The 18,450-nt window shown below is 37.2% G+C and overlaps 1 pseudogene; it reads right to left on the bottom strand.

Annotated features, from left to right (window-relative positions):
• Nucleotides 1–491: 491 nt before the first annotated feature.
• LOC126606664 (DNA repair protein XRCC4-like) lies at nt 492–11,920 on the bottom strand (annotated as a pseudogene).
• Nucleotides 11,921–18,450: the final 6,530 nt, after the last annotated feature.

The raw sequence follows: 18,450 nt of genomic DNA, 5'->3' as shown, positions 1-18,450 counted from the left end.
TTGTAAAAATTGCGTTACAACAGATTTGAAGCTAGTACTTTTGCAGGGTGCACAATGTGATGCAGCTCTTGAATCACTTCCTAATTTCCTTACAGAGGAATTGTTCGATATGTAGGCAAATCCCATGAAGCACAAGAAAGAATTGTAGTATTATTCAATTCAACACACTAAATTTTCTAGATTTTGGTGAGTGCAGTTGAATAGGTTTGAAACTTTGAAGCATAACAATGATAACTGGCTTAAAAACCCGAACCAGACTGGATGAACCAATTTGTGGTTCAGCCATGTTTCCGAAACTTAGAACAGTTATGAACCAAAACGATCTTGATAGAAGTTTTAAAAGTGTGTTTTTCTCTGAAGATTTCAATACTAGTAAAAAGGAAATCTACAATGCATACAAACAAGATATGAAGAAACAAACTTAAAGGATGATCATGGAAACCTGTATTGGCATAAGGATATGCTGAAATTCAAAACCGACAAGTGATAAACTACTTATGCACTCCCCTCTTTCGACCTCTACCTCGAGACCTAGTTGTCAGAACATCCTTAGAGGTAGCTAGAAGATCTTTGAAAGGTTCTTCCTCGTTGTTCTCATCACCACTGACATAAGGTTTAGTTTGGTCTGGACTCACTTCCTCTTCTTCTAGCAGTTTTCTAGCAACCTTTTGTTTTGAAAGGTTATCTCGAATCTCTCTTAGTTTAGCTTTCTTTGAATTCAATACGCCAAGGAACTAGAAGACGTTAAAGAAATGTCAATCAATACGTTCAGGAAAAAAACTGCAAAAGGATATTTTTCAATTAAATGATCAAGTCAATCAAATTCCAAATACTCAAAGCATCAAAAAGTGATCGGAAGATCAAACTATGATTCTGAAACACATTTGGAATGGTCATGCTAATTAGTTCAAAACTAAGGAACATTTGAGAAACTACAACATCGAATACAAGACTCTCAACCACTGCAGGGAAATTTTCATATGAAAATCCAACTCTCATAAAGGTATATCATCTGTTGAACACTGTATTATATGGAAGGTGAAGTTTGAAGCTCCATTTACAAAATAAAGAAACGTTTTGAGCACGCAAAGAGAATATCAGTCAATAAATCATGGAGTTATGGTATGGTATGGTGCACCTTTGCATAAATAGCGGATTCAAATTCTATCTTCTCATTGGTAATCTTCTCATTCTGTGCTACACATTTCTTAGCTTCCACTTTCAACCTCTTAAATGAATGCGTTTTTCTCACAACTTCCTCCTATACAAACATATACTAGCATGAATGAGACCAGGAAACACATTATACTTACGCTCATATGCATTTGTTGTAAGAATATCATTTAGATCAATATGATGTTAGGGTTACAGATATATATACAAACACGTATATGCATGCACAATGTGGATGATTTATACTCGTATCCTTCTGTCAACAACCAATACCACAATGATGTCAAGAACACTTACTTGCATATGAAGACATGATGGAGTTGAAGAGAATGAAGTCTTCTACTCTCAGTATACAATATGTTCTTTGCCAAGGAATATGGTTTGGCGTATATCAGAACTGGGAATGAGAGCAGGGACATTCCCCTTTATATGTGATTTGATTATTCGATCGTGTCCTATTATTGGAAGGAATATCAATATAATCACAATGATATCAATATATTACCATGATATCAATCTTTGTTTACCGTAATAGGGCTTTACCATAAGTTAGTTGCATTAGGTTTTAAGACTTCAAGATTCTTACTCTATTAGGGCTATTACAAGATTACTTGTCAACCAAGTAATCTCAAGAAAATCTCGTTGACATTCACAATATGACCTCGCTGATTACTCAACGAGATCTTACATTCTCCCAAATGCCAACAATAATCCCCAATAATGAAAGAACACATGGTGATCACAAAGTCTTACAATAGTATGCAACTTTCTTTCGAACAACCTGTCACTCTCAGATTGATTGTAGGACCATGGAAAACCAAGTATATATCTAGCTACACTTGCACTCTATAATCACATGCACAATCAATTTGATAGCACTTTGTTGTTAATATAATCATGGTAATCAAAACAATTGAATTACTCATCAACATACTCAATAGAAAACTGAGTTATACTCCAGTTTTACTCGCATAATTATTCTATCAAACAAACTTCAATAGTCAATGCAATATTACAAGAACAACGATTAAATGAGCATAAGGGAAACTGATTTATTCAAAAGTTTAAGTAGAGAACAAAACCAATTGATGAATGTATACTCCCACTAATTAACTGAATCAAATGTTTCTCGAACTCCCATATTGAACACATGCCTCTTAAACAATCCCACTAGTAAAGCCTCTGTCAAAGGGTCAACTATCATGAGAGTTGTGCCAATGTGCTCAATTTCCACCATTCCACTTTTCACTTCATCCCTCACTTGTAGATATTTTATACCCATTAGTCTGCACGCCAAGGATCTCTTGTTATTCTTTGAGAAGAAAACTGTAGCCTTGTTATCACAGTACACCTTCAAAGGTCTTTCAATATTATATATCACTCTCAAACATTTCATCATATTCTTGATTCAAATGGCCTATTTAGTTGCAGTGTAACAACCAATGAATTTTGCCTCTACTGTAGAAGAAGTAGTGGCCTTTTGTTTTGCATTCTTCCATGAAATTGCACCACAAGCCAATATAAACACATAACCACTTGTCGATTTTCTATCATCCACGCACCCTGCCATGTCTAAATTTGTGTAAGCAACTATTTCCATGTCTTGAACACGATTGTACACAAGCATGTAATCTCTAGTCCTTCTCAAGTACCTTAGGGTGCACTTGTTGCACCGGACTATCTCGGACTGGACTAGCTTCAGGGACTAAGCTAGACTGGCTTAGACTAAACTAAGTTGGACTGACCTAGTGAAGCGTTTGGTGCAGCGTCGGACTAAGAAGCAAAATAATTAAAAAGAAAAAAGAAAAGAAAAAACAATCGGTGATATATAAAAACAAATATCCATGTTATTTGCTTCAACTTCAATTTCAACCAAAATTTCCAGTTCCCAAATCCAACATCAAAGTTGTAAAAACCAATCAAATTTTCAACCAAAATTAACCAATATATACACTAAAATTACATAATTCAATCAAGTAAGCAAGTAACCATATTTTCAATTTTCTATATCAAAGTAGATCCAACTGATAGTCAAATATGATATCTGCAACAAAAACTTCATCTGGGTTTCTAACATAATCCGAAAAATCAACCATGGTATTGGGTTAATCCCAGAAACCAATTAAACTTGTAGATCTATGAGCTTGGAGTCAACACATGGCATGAAGAAGCTCCCATGGTCACCAACGCATTTGGTGTTAACAGAGGAAAATAATCCCACTCAATCCAAGCTCACTTTGCTTGGAATCACATTCATCATCTAATTGGTTCATCAGATTCATCATCCAGGACACACCATCGGCCCCCAACAGCGCTATTCAGAACAAAAATCACACCAAATTATAGACATTGAAATTCATAGAAATTGATATCAAAAATCATACCACAGCCAAATCATTCCTCTAACCTAAAAAATCATTGCGAAATTGAAATTCACAATCATAGCACAACCAAATCAAACTCAAGTGCAGAAATTGAAACTATATTCTAAAAAGAGAAACGCTCTCACCAGGAGTTGCTTCAAAACCACATCCATGGCGATTGCGAGGAAGAAGAAGATGATGGAAAAAACGCAGTCGATGATGTAATCAGCAGAGATGATGCTGTGCCCAAAGCCTGTGCCGTTGACAATAAGGTCGAAGGTGAATCGAGCAGGACGAAGCGAAGTGTTTAGCTAGTCCTATGAATTTTGGGAGGACTCATTAAGACCGGCTAGCGACAGTTTTAGTGAACGCGAGTCTTAGCTAATCCCATTAAAACTAGTCTCTTATGAAAACAAACAAAGGACTACACTAATATTTAATCTAGTCCAATCCAATGAAAGTTAAGGAGGTCAAACAAACACCCCCTTAATACTTTCTTGGCTACCACCCAATGAGTTTCACCAGGATTTGATTGAAACCTACCTAGCACACTCATTGTAAATGCCAATTCTGGCCTTGTACAAATCTGAGCATACATTAAACTGCCCACAAGCGATGCATAAGGTTTATCTTTCATGTTTTCCTTCTCAAGTTCATTTTTGGGACATTGCTCTTTGCTCAATTTATCCCCTTTGCTAATTGGCAACTCTCCACTAGAACACTTTGCCATATTAAACCTCTTCATTATTCTATCAATGTAGTTCTTTTGAGACAATCCCAAAATTTTCTTTGATCGATCTCTTGTTATTTCAATGCCTAAGACAAAATGAGCTTCTCCTAGGTCTTTCATATCAAATGCATCAGCAAGCATTCTTTTAGTCTCATGCAATAAAGACATGTCTAAGGTGGCTAACAAGATATCATCAACATATAAGACAAGGAAAATGAATTTTTAGCCACTGACCTTGACATATATGTGGTCATCTATCTTGTTTTCCTGGAAACCAAGGCTCGTGACAACTTGATCAAATTTCTTATACCACTGCCGAGAAGCCTGTTTCAATCCATAGAGTGACATATTTAATTTGCACACCATAGATTCCTTCCCCCTTTCAACAAATCTTGGAGGTTGATGCATGAAGATCTCTTGTTCTAAATCACCGTTGAGGAATGCAGTTTTCACATCCATTTGATGGAGCTCTAAATCATAATGTGATGTGAGTGCCATGACTATTCTCAATGAGTCTTTGGACGAAACAGGAGAGAAAGTTTCATTATAATTGATGCCTTCACGCTGAGTGAAACCCTTTGCCACTAAGTGAGCCTTGTGCCTCTCGATGTTGCCTTGGGAATCTATTGTCTTGAACACCCGTTTGCAGCCTATTGGTTTGCAATTGTCACTACAAGGAACAAGTGTCCATACACCATTCTTCTTCATTGAGTCAAATTCTTCCAGCATTGCATGGTGCCATAAGTCATGGTGCACACTCTTAACAGCTTGATTAAAAGTGACAGGATCATCTTTATCACCAATGTTGTAATTTGATTCTTGCAAGTAGCAAAGAAAATCTGTTGAGATAGTTAGTTTTCTGGTTCTTTGTCCTTTTCGTGTAGTTATTGGTTCAGTTGATACCATTATAGGATCCTCCACTATAGCATCATCATTGTTAATGACTTCAATTATTTCTGGAACATGGTTGTCAATATATGGTGCAACCACTACCTCTCCAAGAACTTCAGGGATATTCATGCCTTTAAGGTCAACTTCTATACTTTGGGAAGGAACCTATGATACTTGAATTCGAGACACAGGACCGTTCTAGGGTCAAGTTTTCTTTCAACTGGATTATAGAACCTTGCCTCAGCCCTACAACCTCACACATGAAAGTGGTTGTAACTTAGTTTTCGTCCAATCCATACTTCAAATGGTGTCACTGGGACATACTTACTTAGAACTCAATTGAGTATGTAGTTATTTGTCTTTAAGGCTTCTCCCCACAGAAAAATTGGTAGCTTTGAGTTAGCAAACATGGTCCTAATAATGTCCTTGAAAGTCTGATTTTTCCACTCCACAACACCATTTTGTTGTGGTGTTCCCGGTGTTGTGTACTGAGTAGTGATGCCATGTTGTTCAAGATAAGTTGCAAAAGGTTTTTTCTGTTGCCTAGCTTCTGTGTACCTGCCAAAATACTCACCACCTTTATCATATCTCATAATTTTAATTTGTTTTTCAAGTTATTTTTTCAACCTCTAAATGAAAGATTTTAAAACACTCTAACACTGTAGACTTCTCAGAAATTAAAAAGACATGGGAATACCTTGAAAAATCATCAATAAAAGTACAAAGTAGGAGTTTCCACATATGGTTTTGTTTGGGAAGGGTCCACATACATCGATGTGTATAATTTCTAGGAGTTTGTTACTTCTGTTAGAACCAAGCTTTCTCACATTTGTTAATTTTCCTTTAAAACATTCCAAGCAATCTTTAAAGTCACTGAAGTCAAGTTGTGGCAACATGTTTTGTTTTGTCAAAGTGATGATTCTTTCCTTGGAGATATGCCTTAACCTTTTATGCCAAAGCATAGAGGAGTTTTCTGAAGTTAGGATTCTTTTATAACCAACATAATTGACGCTGAAGTCGGATTCTTTTGTATAAGTACAATCCAATTGCCACATATCAACTTTCAAATGAGCAACACCGAGTATCCAATCCATTTTATTTGAATGAAAAAGTCTTACATTTTTATTATCTCCAACAAAGGAGAAACCATACTCAACTAACTTGGATGCAGAAACTAAGCTCCTCCTCATGGAAGGTACAGAAAGGATTGGACTCACACTTAAAACAAAACCAGAAGACAAAACTAAGTTGACAGTTCCCATGGATTCGACAGCTACTTTGTTTCCATTCCTAACATAGACATTGTAGGTTTCATTACTTATCTCCCTTGTTTTTTAGAAGCCTTGCAGAGAATTAGTTATATGAATGGAACAACCAGTGTCAAACCACCAACTATGAGGAGAAATAAAAACTAAATTTGGCTATACACAAATGATGCGAAAATTATCTTAACACACAAATTTAACCCTCTTTTATCAATTGTAGTAAATAATGTAAGTAGGGATCGTTCTGGACCGGGGATTAGGAGGGCTTGCTAATAACCTCTAAACTGACTCAAAAACATAAAACTAAACTTAAAAATACTTAACAAGACTCACAAGACTCAAAGCAAACTTAAAATACTCAAAACAGCTTAAAACAACTAAATAAACTTAAACTAAACACTAGGAATAACTTTGGACGAAAATTGACTTTTATTTGAATCAAAACATTTAAAAACACAAATTAAAACAAATTCTAACTAATTAGACATACTAAAGTAAAGGGGGATTGAGTTTTGGATGAAGTTGAAACAAACAAACAAGTATGAAAAACTAGACAAATTGTAAAACAAATTTGAGAAATAAGATGATGGATGGGATAGCTAGAGGATTTTTCTCCACACATGACATGTATGCAAATAACTTGATTTCCAGTTACTACTTCATTGAATTATGAATGACAATGCTCCAAATTAACCGTGACATCACTAGTTAACTCTCAGATTTTCCTTGTTTTATTGGATTGGATGACATCATTCGACAACCCAAAACATTCTTCTAAAGTTCCCTACATGACATCATAATAAAAATACAATCAAAGATCATTACGTTTAATGAAAATCATAAGCATTGACAAAGCACTTGCAACTATGACATCATGTCACTTATGCTAGGAATTGAACTTAACGCGATCGTTTATAAGCGACCTTCACTACATGTGAATATAAGTTTGTCACGATTATGTGAAACTTCCTTATATTCTAGCAACGAATTTATGCATGCCAATTAAGTGTCGACCCTTAATTAACAAATACAAATAAGTTATCAATCAAATAGTTAAGCCAATTGCATTCACGATTCAAGAATTCATAACTGGAATTTATCAAATTATATTGCACACATAATCATGGCTTTGAAATCACCCCTAGCCAAGAGGGGTTTAGCCATTCATATTTACAACAAAACGAAAGGAAATGAATTTAAACATTAGAAACAAAAGAAAGAAAACACCTAAACGCTCCAACGATCCAAGTTGGACAGCAAGCACGTCCAAGCACTTTCCTTCCCTTCCTTTGCTACGGCACAAGGTGTTGGTGAGTGTTTGAAGGTTTGTTTGTATGGAGGAATGGCTGAATGTGTTTAGGTTGGATGGAGATCACAGCAAGGAAAGAGAAATGAAGGTGCATGGAATTGTGTTTTTGTTGTGGGAATGTGTAGAATGGTTAAGAAGAAAAGACTCTGCCTTACGGCAGAATGTGCCTTCCTCCCTTCTCCCTAAACTGTCCCCCCTGAATGTGTCTTTGGATGGATATATTTATAGGCTAGGGAGAGGATGTAGTGGGTGGTGGTAATGAGTGGATGTAGTGGTAGGTGAATGTGTTGGGTGGTTGAAATGAGTGGATGTGTTAAGTGAAATTAGTGGATGTAGTGGTAGGTGAATGGATGTGTTGGGTGAAATGAGTGGATGTAGTGGTAGGTGAATGTGTTGGGTGGTTGTAATGAGTGGATGTGTTGGGTGAAATGAGTGGATGTAGTGGTAGGTGAATGGATGTGTTAGGTGGTTGTAATGAGTGGATGTGTTGGGTGAAATGAGTGTATGTGTTGGGTGAAATGAGTGTATGTGTTGGGTGAAATGAGTGTGCTAAAATGGTTATTTATAGGGAGAGGATGATGCACAAACTTCAAATTTTGTTCATTCCTTTTACTCCAAGCATATGTTATCCATTCCATGCCCAAAAATGCTCCAAAATGCTCCAAAATGCACTTCTTTGCCACATTAACCCTTTGGACCTACAAACACAAGAAAATAGCTTAAAATACTAAAATAACTATGAACTAACAACATAAATGCCAAGAAACAAGCTAACTAAGTCGCATAAATATGCTCTTATCAACAAACAGAGACATTTATAGTTTTACCTTTCTTAGCAAGCCAACTCTTAAAACCAGCACAATCCCTTCTCAGATGACCAAGTGTTTTACAATAATACCACTTCTTTGTGATTTTAGTATTAGTTGGTTTTAGTTTGTGAAATCCTTTAGAGGTGTTAGCATTTTTATTAGAAGAAGAGTGAAACTTCTTCTTTCCCTTACCAGCAATCACAATGCTTAAACCATGATTGGTTGCCCTTTTGCTGTTTGTAGCTTGAACAACATTGACCTCCACTGATTTCTTAGCCTAAGTTTTTCTTCTTCTTGTGCAAAAATCAAAATCAATTCATCAATTCCCCACTTTTCTTTATGTGTGTTGTATGAGACTTTCAACTATCCATATTCAACAGGTAAAGAGTTAAGTGCCATGTGAACTAAAAACTGGTCTATCATTGGAACCTCAAGGTCTGTCAGCTTGTTAGCAACATCTACCATCTTCAATATGTATTCTCAAACACTTCTAGTGCCATCAAACCGTATGGTGGTGAGTTTGGTGAGAAAGTTACCGGTCTTAGCCTTATCTGATTCCTTGAATTTCTTTCCTATCGTAGCAAAAAACTTCTTAGCCTTCTCAGACTTTGGAATTCCTCCTCTTACATTTTCAGTCATAGCCTTCTTCATTGCAAGCAAAGCCATGCGACCAGCCTTATGCCACTTCTCATACTTAGCTTTCTGTTCAGTGTTGCTTGTCTTAATCAAGGCTGTTGGTTCATCCTCAATAGCTTTCTGTTTAGTGGTGTTTGTCTCAATTAAGGCTGCTGGTTCATCCTCACGTAAAGCAAGATCAAGATCCATAAAGCCCAGAACAATTTCAATGTCTTGTTTCCACCTCTTGTCATTTGAACCAATTAGAGTCTCAATATTGGTGAAGTTGAGAGAGGTCAATGCTGCAAATGAAGACATTTAACAACCATTCATTAGTGATGTTCATTTTATAATCGTTATAACCTTTGACCAAAAACACAAAACCATGTAACATAATTGGTTTTGATCCACATAAAATCATACAAAACTAGTATCATCTTTGGACAAACACCGTTCATATTAGGGTTGTTTAGCCAAGGTATGAAACACAAGGGCACATTCATAATACTTTAACACTTTCGAGTAGATAAAGCACATCTTGTCAGTTTCAGATCTCCCTATACATTGGTTTATGGTTTAAGCAAACAAGTAAACACTTTTGAGCAGAATACTTATGCATAAGGTACACATGAACCACATGTTCAAATTTATATGAACCCAAAATAGAGATTTAGCAAGTCTAAACACTTTTGAGCAGATTAGACTTAACAATCTCTCCAATAATTCAAACAATCTTATCAATTCAATACTGATAAGATATGAATGCAAAAGGAAAAAGTGTCTTCTTCATCATACTACAATTTGAAACAACTTTCCCTGCTATCTTTGAAAACCCTTATGCCTGCAGATTAGTTACACGCATATATACATATTGCATATGTATGGTATTGCAGATGCATGCAATAATAGATCAATATATAGTTGTAAAATATTGAAGAAAGCAGATTAGATAGCAGAAGCAATATGTTGCCCAGTATTGTTATTTTAACTATGATGACATATGTTTGACTATGTTAAGAATGAACCCTAATCACAATGAGTGGCTTTGATACCACATGTAAGAATATCGTTTAGATCAATATGATGTTATGGTTACAGATATATATACAAGCACGTATATGCATACACAATGTAGATGAGTTATACTCGTATGCTTCTGCACATATGTTAACAACCAATACCACAATGATGTCGAGAACACTTACCTGCAGATGAAGACATGATGGAATGGAAGAGAAGGAAGTCTTCTACTCTCAGTATACAATATGTTCTTTGCCAAGGAATAGGGTTTGGTGTATATCAGAATTGGGAATATGAGAGTAGGGACATTCCCCTTTATATGTGATTTGATTATTCGATCGTGTCCTATTATTGGAAGGAAAATCAATATAATCACAACCATATCAATATATTACCATAATATCAATCTATATTTACTGTAATAGCGCTTTGCCATAAGTTAGTTGCATTAGGGTTTAAGACTTCAAGATTCTTACTCTATTAGGGCTACTACAAGATTACTTGTCAACCAAGTAATCTTAAGAAAATCTCGTTAACATTCACAATATGATCTCGCTGATTACTCAACGAGATCTTACATTTGTAAGTACAAATAGAAGAAAATTCAATTAGCGGCTTCTTAAGAGTTAGCAAAACAAGGAATCAGTATGTTAGATTTCCTTTATCGACATAAGACATGACCAATCAGCATCAGCAATTTAGAAGTCTAAAAGACTCCGTGTAATGCAACACCGTCTTATCCCATAAACCTAATGTTATCACAATCATGCATCAGTAACATCAAACAGACACAAAATCATGATCTTATATAAAACAAGGTTCATAACTAAAGTCTAAAGCATAAAAGGTGCGATCGCCCATCTGGGTTTCTTTAGAAACACAAACTACTTCAAGAATCTAAATCACAACTAAACTTCTAACAAATTTCAACAATTCCAAAATTAGGTAGATATTAACCTGGTTTTATGTTCTTATATATCCGGCAGCAATCACAAAATATATAGCCATAGTGAACATCGCACATCCCCTTTTCTCCTCTGCACACCCTGTTTGTTTCGGTCCCTTAACTCTCGTAATTTATTCAATTCAAATGAGAGAAATAAACAGGAGTGCATGGGAAAAAAAGACACGTGCGTAAATCACTTCCTAAGCATATAACACACTACAACAACAACAAAACCTTATCTCACTATGGGAGTCGGCTATGTATCAAATATAAGATAAAATAAGAAAAAAGCAAGAAATTTACACTTAGCCCAACATTTGCATCCATGAGAAAATCCAACACTGCTGCCGTCGTTTGCTTACTGTTTGGCGACGGCTGACACTTCCACCGCCATTAGAGCTTCGTCCCTTCCTTCTCAAATGTCCACAAAAGCTGTACAAACAATCAAACACAATCTAATCTCAACTTTAATTACAAATAACATAATTTCCCCAAGAAATTAAATGAACGAAAAGCTCTAATATTTAATCACTCTTTTGCAGCCATCCCCAACATGCTGTAGGCAGAGTCCGGGTGTTGAAACCTTAAGTATGCTCGGCCAGCACCACGAACTCGGAGATCGGTTAGTCCCATTGAGCGGCGCCATCACTGACCTAGTTGTCAGAGGCAGAACAGATCCATGCATTGAGGTCATCGATGATGGAGAGGTTGAAGCGGGAGGCGAACCACGTGCCCTTGACGAAGATAGGTTGCTGGGATTGTTGGAGCTTAAGCTGTGTTTGGGGGTCGGGGCCTCCATTGTTGTGGGCGCATGGGGTTAGGTGCAACATCCTACATCGACCAACGGAGAGGGGATGATGTGCCTTATATGTACATGCCCACCTCCATATAGCACGAGGTTTTTTAGGAACTCATTAGCTTCGGATTCCATCGGAACTACGAAGTAAAGTGAGTTCAGGCGAGAGCATTCCTAAGATGGGTGACCCACTAGGAAGTTCTCGTTTGAGTTCCTAGAAATAAAACCGTGAGGGCGCGGTCATGGCCCAAAGCGGACAATATCGTGCTACGACGGAGTTGAGACTAGGTTGTGACAGAATAGTATCAAAGCCACCCTGCCGTTCGGTGCGAGTGTGCTGACGAGGACGTCGGGCCCCTAAGAGGGGTGGATTATAACATCCCACATCGACCAATGGAGAGGGGTGATGTGCCTTATATGTACATGCCCACCTTCATTTAGCACGAAGCCTTTTGGGAATCACTGGCTTTGGATTTTATCGGAAATCTGAAGTTAAGCGAGTTCGGTCGAGAGCATTCCCAAGATGGGTTACCCACTAGGAAGTTCTTTTCTGAGTTCCCAGAAACAAAACCGTGAGGGCGTGGTCGGGGCTCAAAGAAGACAATATCATGTTACGGCAGAGCTGAGACTGGGTTGTGACATTGGATCTTCGATTCTTCCCGCCTTCTTTTAATCACTATGTATTTACTATTTAACTGATCAAAGTCAGCAGCTTTTTCTTTTAAATAAAGGCTTTTAACTAAAATGGTATCTAAGATTTGCATAATTCCTCATTTTAGTCCATGAGATTGTCCATTATCAATCATTTTGGTCATTCCGTGAGTAGTTATGTTAAATAAAGATTAAAATGACTTGATAAATATTGAGGTATTTTTGTCATTTTATCCTTATTTAATGGATTTTTTTCACGGAATGACTAAAATGATTGATAGTGGACAAACTCAGGGATCAATTATATCAATTTCAAATCTCAAGGATCAAAATGAGGAGTTATGCAAATCTCATGGACCATTTTGGATAAAAAGCCTTAAATAAATAATCAAACCTTTTCTTTAATGATAGATTTGTTAGATTAGGGAGCCGACGAGGTTTGATCCCATGTCGTGGTGAAAGAACAACACTCTTCTCCACCACCATGATAGAGAGCCACTTGAAGAAATGGAAAATTGAAGAAGGATTCACTAAAATTACATAGGAGCCCAAAAGCTAAGGCCCAATTGTAGAGGCCCAAAAGTGACCACACAAAAAAATCTAAAAACCTTAAACACAGCTTCGCCAGCTGTGTACGTGGCCGAATCGGTGAAGACGACTAGTGGACAAAAAATCTTAGAAAAACCACCGCTTGGGGCACAGCTCGAACCCATCATAGTCACAACGGTGGGGAAAAAGTGCCAAATCTGTAGATCTAATGAAACCACACCAATACCGATCGCCACATTTCTAGTCCTCAACTGATACCAAGCACACAATGGGCAACTAAATGCCCAAAACCAAGCAGTAACAAAAAAAGGTCAGGTGGTGTAAGCACCATTCTGAAGAGATACTAAACTTTTGTAAAGGTGACAACATATAATTGTCTTTGTCTGGAGAGAAGCATGAAAGAAGCAGCAAGTAAGTGTTAAGGTGAGATCCACCAAATATGGAATTTGATTCAAAGTTTTGGAAGATCTTGAGTGCAGGGCCCTAAATCAGATTACCATGAGACATGGGCAAACAGCCCGGAGATAGTACTTCATCCACAACATCGTAAATGGTGGGTTGCTCCACCGTTCCTTGACGGGAAACGTGGCCACCGCAAGTGTAGGGAAAGACAAAAGGCCCATAGATAGTGCTCCATCCACTCATTCCGGAGAATGTGTGTAGATTCCCAAATTCCATAAGGGAAAGGGGGTCATCGCAGGTGTTGGCATGGAAGAAAATGAAAGAGAGAATGAGGAGGAAAACAAGTTTGAAAAGTTGGCTGCCACCGACCCCAAGCAGAAGCTAAAGGATGAAGTTTAGGGTTTCTTCTGAATTTTAAAGGGCCAATTTTTTACTGATGTGTTAGTTAGCTTTATTTGTAAAGTGAGATGCATGTTTGATCCAAGTTGTTCCTCGACTGCTTCTTTTGTTCTCCATTTGGACCAATTGAATCAAGGTTGCCCAAATGATCCTCTTTGTTTATGGTGTTTACTAAGAGTTTAAAACATATCTCAAACTTCCTAGACTCATATTTTCACTCTAAAGGCGAAAATTTTGAAGTAAAGTCTTTTTCTTTCTTTAAAATGTTATTAAAAAAACTTAATTATGTACTAATGCGATCAATGATAAATTTAGAAAGTGTTTTTTTTAACAAACGATATCATATACACTACTAAGGGAGTGGAGGAATGGGCTAAGCCTCACAATGAACTAATAATAATGTGGTTCAAATTCGTTTATGGCGAGAATCGAACCTAAAAGCTCTCACTTACAAGTGAAGAGGAATATCACTTGTCCGAAGTACTAAATGGCTTAAAAACCTTTTTTTTTTTTTTTTGACAAACGATATTCTCTACACTAAGAGGGAGAGGATAAGCTTAGCCTCACGATGAGCTAGCAATAATGTAGTTCAAATTTGCCTTTGGCGAGAATTGAACCTAAGACCTCTCACTTACAAATTAAGAAGACTATCACTACACCGTAGTACCAAACGGCTAAAAACTACTATTAGCTATTAAAAATATCATTTTGTAATCATCCCCTATAAAAATGTGAAGTAAAAATTGCACTTTGATTTGAGTACATGTACCTAAATTTTTTTAAAACATCCTAATATTTTATCTGCCCAATAAAACTAACTTTTTTCCCTAAATCATAAAGCAAATAATTGATCAAAAGATGCAAGTAATAAAGCAAATGATGTCACTCCATAAATACCACACTTGTCACTGTCACCCACTCGCTAAACTATAAACCAAAACAAAACCAAACCAAACCGGTGTGAGATTAGCAGCCATGATCCATGGATAATTTAGTTTCTTAGAGCAACTCCACCGTGTGGAGTAGCCCCAGCGACAGGCCCTAAAACAAAAGGTAGTAACCCAAGCAACCACGTCCAGCCCATCCGAGCGATTGAGCCCGAGGGAGAGGCCTGGCAAGGGTAAATGGCCCGAGAGCCTGATGGCAAGGCTGATGTTAGGCGACGTCAACCACCTTTTGTATCTGATTTGCGTCAGGCACGTACGGTTCAAGCACGCGTTGGCATGCGTCGTCCGACAAGAATGTAGAAATGAGGCCCGCGGTGCATTTATGAAAATGTTACCATTGGGGAGGCCACGTGGCACCTCCACGTCCGTTGGATCTCAACGGTAATTTGTTATATACCGTTGGATTTCCAATGATAATAATAATTTTAAAACCTTATTTAATTGCAATCATTAGATCAGAGATCAACGGTCAACGTTATTCGCCTTTATAAATTTAAAAAAGAAGTAAAAATAGTTTAAAATTTTGAAAATCTTATCGTTGTGCCACGTGGCACAATCTAGAGTGTTGAAATTCAATTTTTTTTAATCCAACGGCAGAGATTAATTATGTGAATAAAAATTAAAAAAAATTATTTTACTTTTCTATAAATACCTTCTCATTATCTTCTACCTTACATCACAATTTCATATTTTCTCAACTACTTTCAACCACATTCCTATCTTTCTCTCAAGGTTTCAATCCAATTTTTTTTCCAACAAAATGACTAATGATGTAGGTACAAATTGGATGTTTATTGAAGATGGTGCGTTGTGTACTAGCTAGGTTGAAGTTACTCATGATTCGACTACGGGTAATGAGATGCAGTTGCAAGAATGTGGAGTCTTATTCATACTAGTTATCTTGAGAAAATTTGTGGGAAAAGAACCAAGGAATCGATGTCCAGTCATTGGAAAATACTTAACCAATCGTTAGTATGTGGAGAGACGCCTTAGCACAAACTAGTAGTAATCTTCGAAGTAGGGAAAATTTAGCGGATCAGGTAACAATATATTATTTATTTTTTTGTACTATACCTAAATTTACATTAGCTACTTTGATTATAATTATTTTTTTATCCCGCATTATGTAGACACTTCAAGAACAATCTTGGTATAATGCCAAATTCAAAAACCAAAAGCAATCATTCACCCGGTGGGAATGTTGGAATATTGTCAAACATTGTCCAAAATTCAGAGTTGTGTCTGTTGGTCTTGAAGTTTTCATGAACAGCACCCCTCTACACTCTATGCCCAATCATTCCTCCCATGTTCATGAAGATGATGTAGAATAAGTGCCCGAAACGCCCCCCCTAAACAAGCGTTGAGGTCAACCCGTTATCTAATTAGGCCTCAAGGTAAGAAGGCTTCAAAGAGAAAAGGGAGTGCTTCTAAGAATGATTATGCAAAGTATATGGAAGAACTTGCTCGCCAAGGTGAAAGCAGACGTGGTGCGAATGAGGCGTGCAAGAGAAGTGAGAGCAAAGGGAGATGGTCCTAGCACGACATGAGAAGATCATCCTAGCACCACAAATTGGTTAGGTGATGATGATCCATTCACGAGCCCATAATTTTCCCATCACTTTGTTTGTAATCAGAGCCCATAATTTTCCAATCACTTTGGGTTGTAATTTATTATTTATTGAATAGAGTACTTTATGTTGTTTCCAATTTATTGAATTTAGTACTTTATTTAAAGTAAGAGTAAATTTATTTAATTTGTTAATTTATTTATACTAAGAGAATCTTTATTCAAATGACATAAACACACCAAATAAAATTACATAAACATACCAAATAAAAAAAAAAACTCACTAAATGAACTAAAAAAAGCACACCAAATAAAATTAAATAAACACACAAAATAAAAACAAACACACTAAATGAACTTAAGTATCTTGAGCTTGTTTCAATTCCCACTGGTACTCTATCAAGTTAATTTGTCGGGCATTGTGCATATATGGCCTTTGAAGTGCAGTATATCGTTGAATAAGCCTTTCATTGTAACGTCCATCCCTTTCTAATGGCTTGTGTTGCACGGGTTCTTCAGTGGCGTCATGAGCACAATATATTTGTGTTCTGTAATTGTTCATTGTGTCTGCCTCATATTCATCAATGGCATCATAATCGTACTCCTCTTCCACAATCATGTTGTGAAGAATGATGCACGTCATCATGATGGATCTTAGCGACTCTAAATCAAACATTTTGGCAACACTCCTGACAATCGCCCAGCGAGCTTGGAGAATACCAAAACAACGCACCACATCCTTTATGCACCCCTCTTAACAGCTTGTAAAGTGTATTTCCTTTGCACTTCGCGGTGGCACTGTTTTGACAAACGATGACCATCTTGGGTAAATGCTGTTTGCTAGGTAGTATGGCCCGTCGTACTTATGTCTGTTGACCCAGTACGTGACTTTTGGTGCATTTCCTTGTAGGATATCATTGAACACTGGGGATTGGGTAAGGACATTGAGGTCATTTTGAGCTCCTAGAACCCCGAAAAAGCCATGCCAAATCCATGTATCAAAAGATGTCACCGCCTCCAAAATGATAGTTTTTGCTCATTTTTTGTCCCCATAAGTGCCTTGCCATGCACTTGGACAATTTTTCCAGGTTCAGTGGATACAGTCAATGCTTCCAATCATCCTAGGAAAACCTCGCATCTCGCATTTCTTCAGAAGCCTTTGCAAGTCCATCTTAGTAGGTCTCCTGAGGTACTCTGCGGTGTAGATAGATTCGATTGCTCCGCAAAACCTCATTAGGGACTCAAGAATGGTTGATTTCCCCATCCTCACTATCTCATCCACTTGTTCTGTAGATGCTCCATATGCAAGCATCCGTAAGGCAGCAATAATTTTTTGCGCATGAAGGAGACCTATAACACCAAAAGCATTATTCTTTTGCACAAAGTAAGAATCATGGTTGCAAACAGCAATCATGATTTTGTTGAACAAATGTCTTTCCATTCTCAAACGACGTCTAAAGTACGTATCAGGGAATGCACTGTTACATACAAAATGGCACCAATAATTTTTTGCGCACCTATAACACCAAAAGCATTATTCTTTTGCGCAAAGTAAGAATCATGGTTGCAAACAGCAATCATGATTTTGTTGAACAAATGTCTTTCCATTCTCAAACGACGTCTAAAGTACGTATCAGGGAATGCACTGTTACGGACAAAATAATCGTTCAAGAGATCCGTACCTCGTCGTTGCCTATTTCTATCAAGGTTTGTGGAACGGCTAGGCCTGCAAATTTGAGCCAGAACTTGGATGACTCGACGGGAATGTGAGGCTCTGGCCATTCTTGCTTCATCATCTCTCCTTCTACGCTCCTCATCCTCTTCCATCTCATTTTAGGCCACCTAGAGATTGAACATTCCTTCTGATTGGTTAAACAATTATTGCTCTTACTGATCGATTTCCCACATCATCATTGAAGAAGAAGACATTGTAAGAAGGAAGCAGAAACTATGAATAATAATAGAGATCTTGAAAAAATTGGTGTGAGATTTCTGAGCATGGATGGTGGATTATGGAG

Source organism: Malus sylvestris, chromosome 16 (assembly GCF_916048215.2).
Source record: "Malus sylvestris chromosome 16, drMalSylv7.2, whole genome shotgun sequence".
In the NCBI taxonomy this organism is placed as follows: Eukaryota; Viridiplantae; Streptophyta; class Magnoliopsida; order Rosales; family Rosaceae; genus Malus; species Malus sylvestris.
This window is presented reverse-complemented; position numbering and strand designations above follow the sequence as displayed.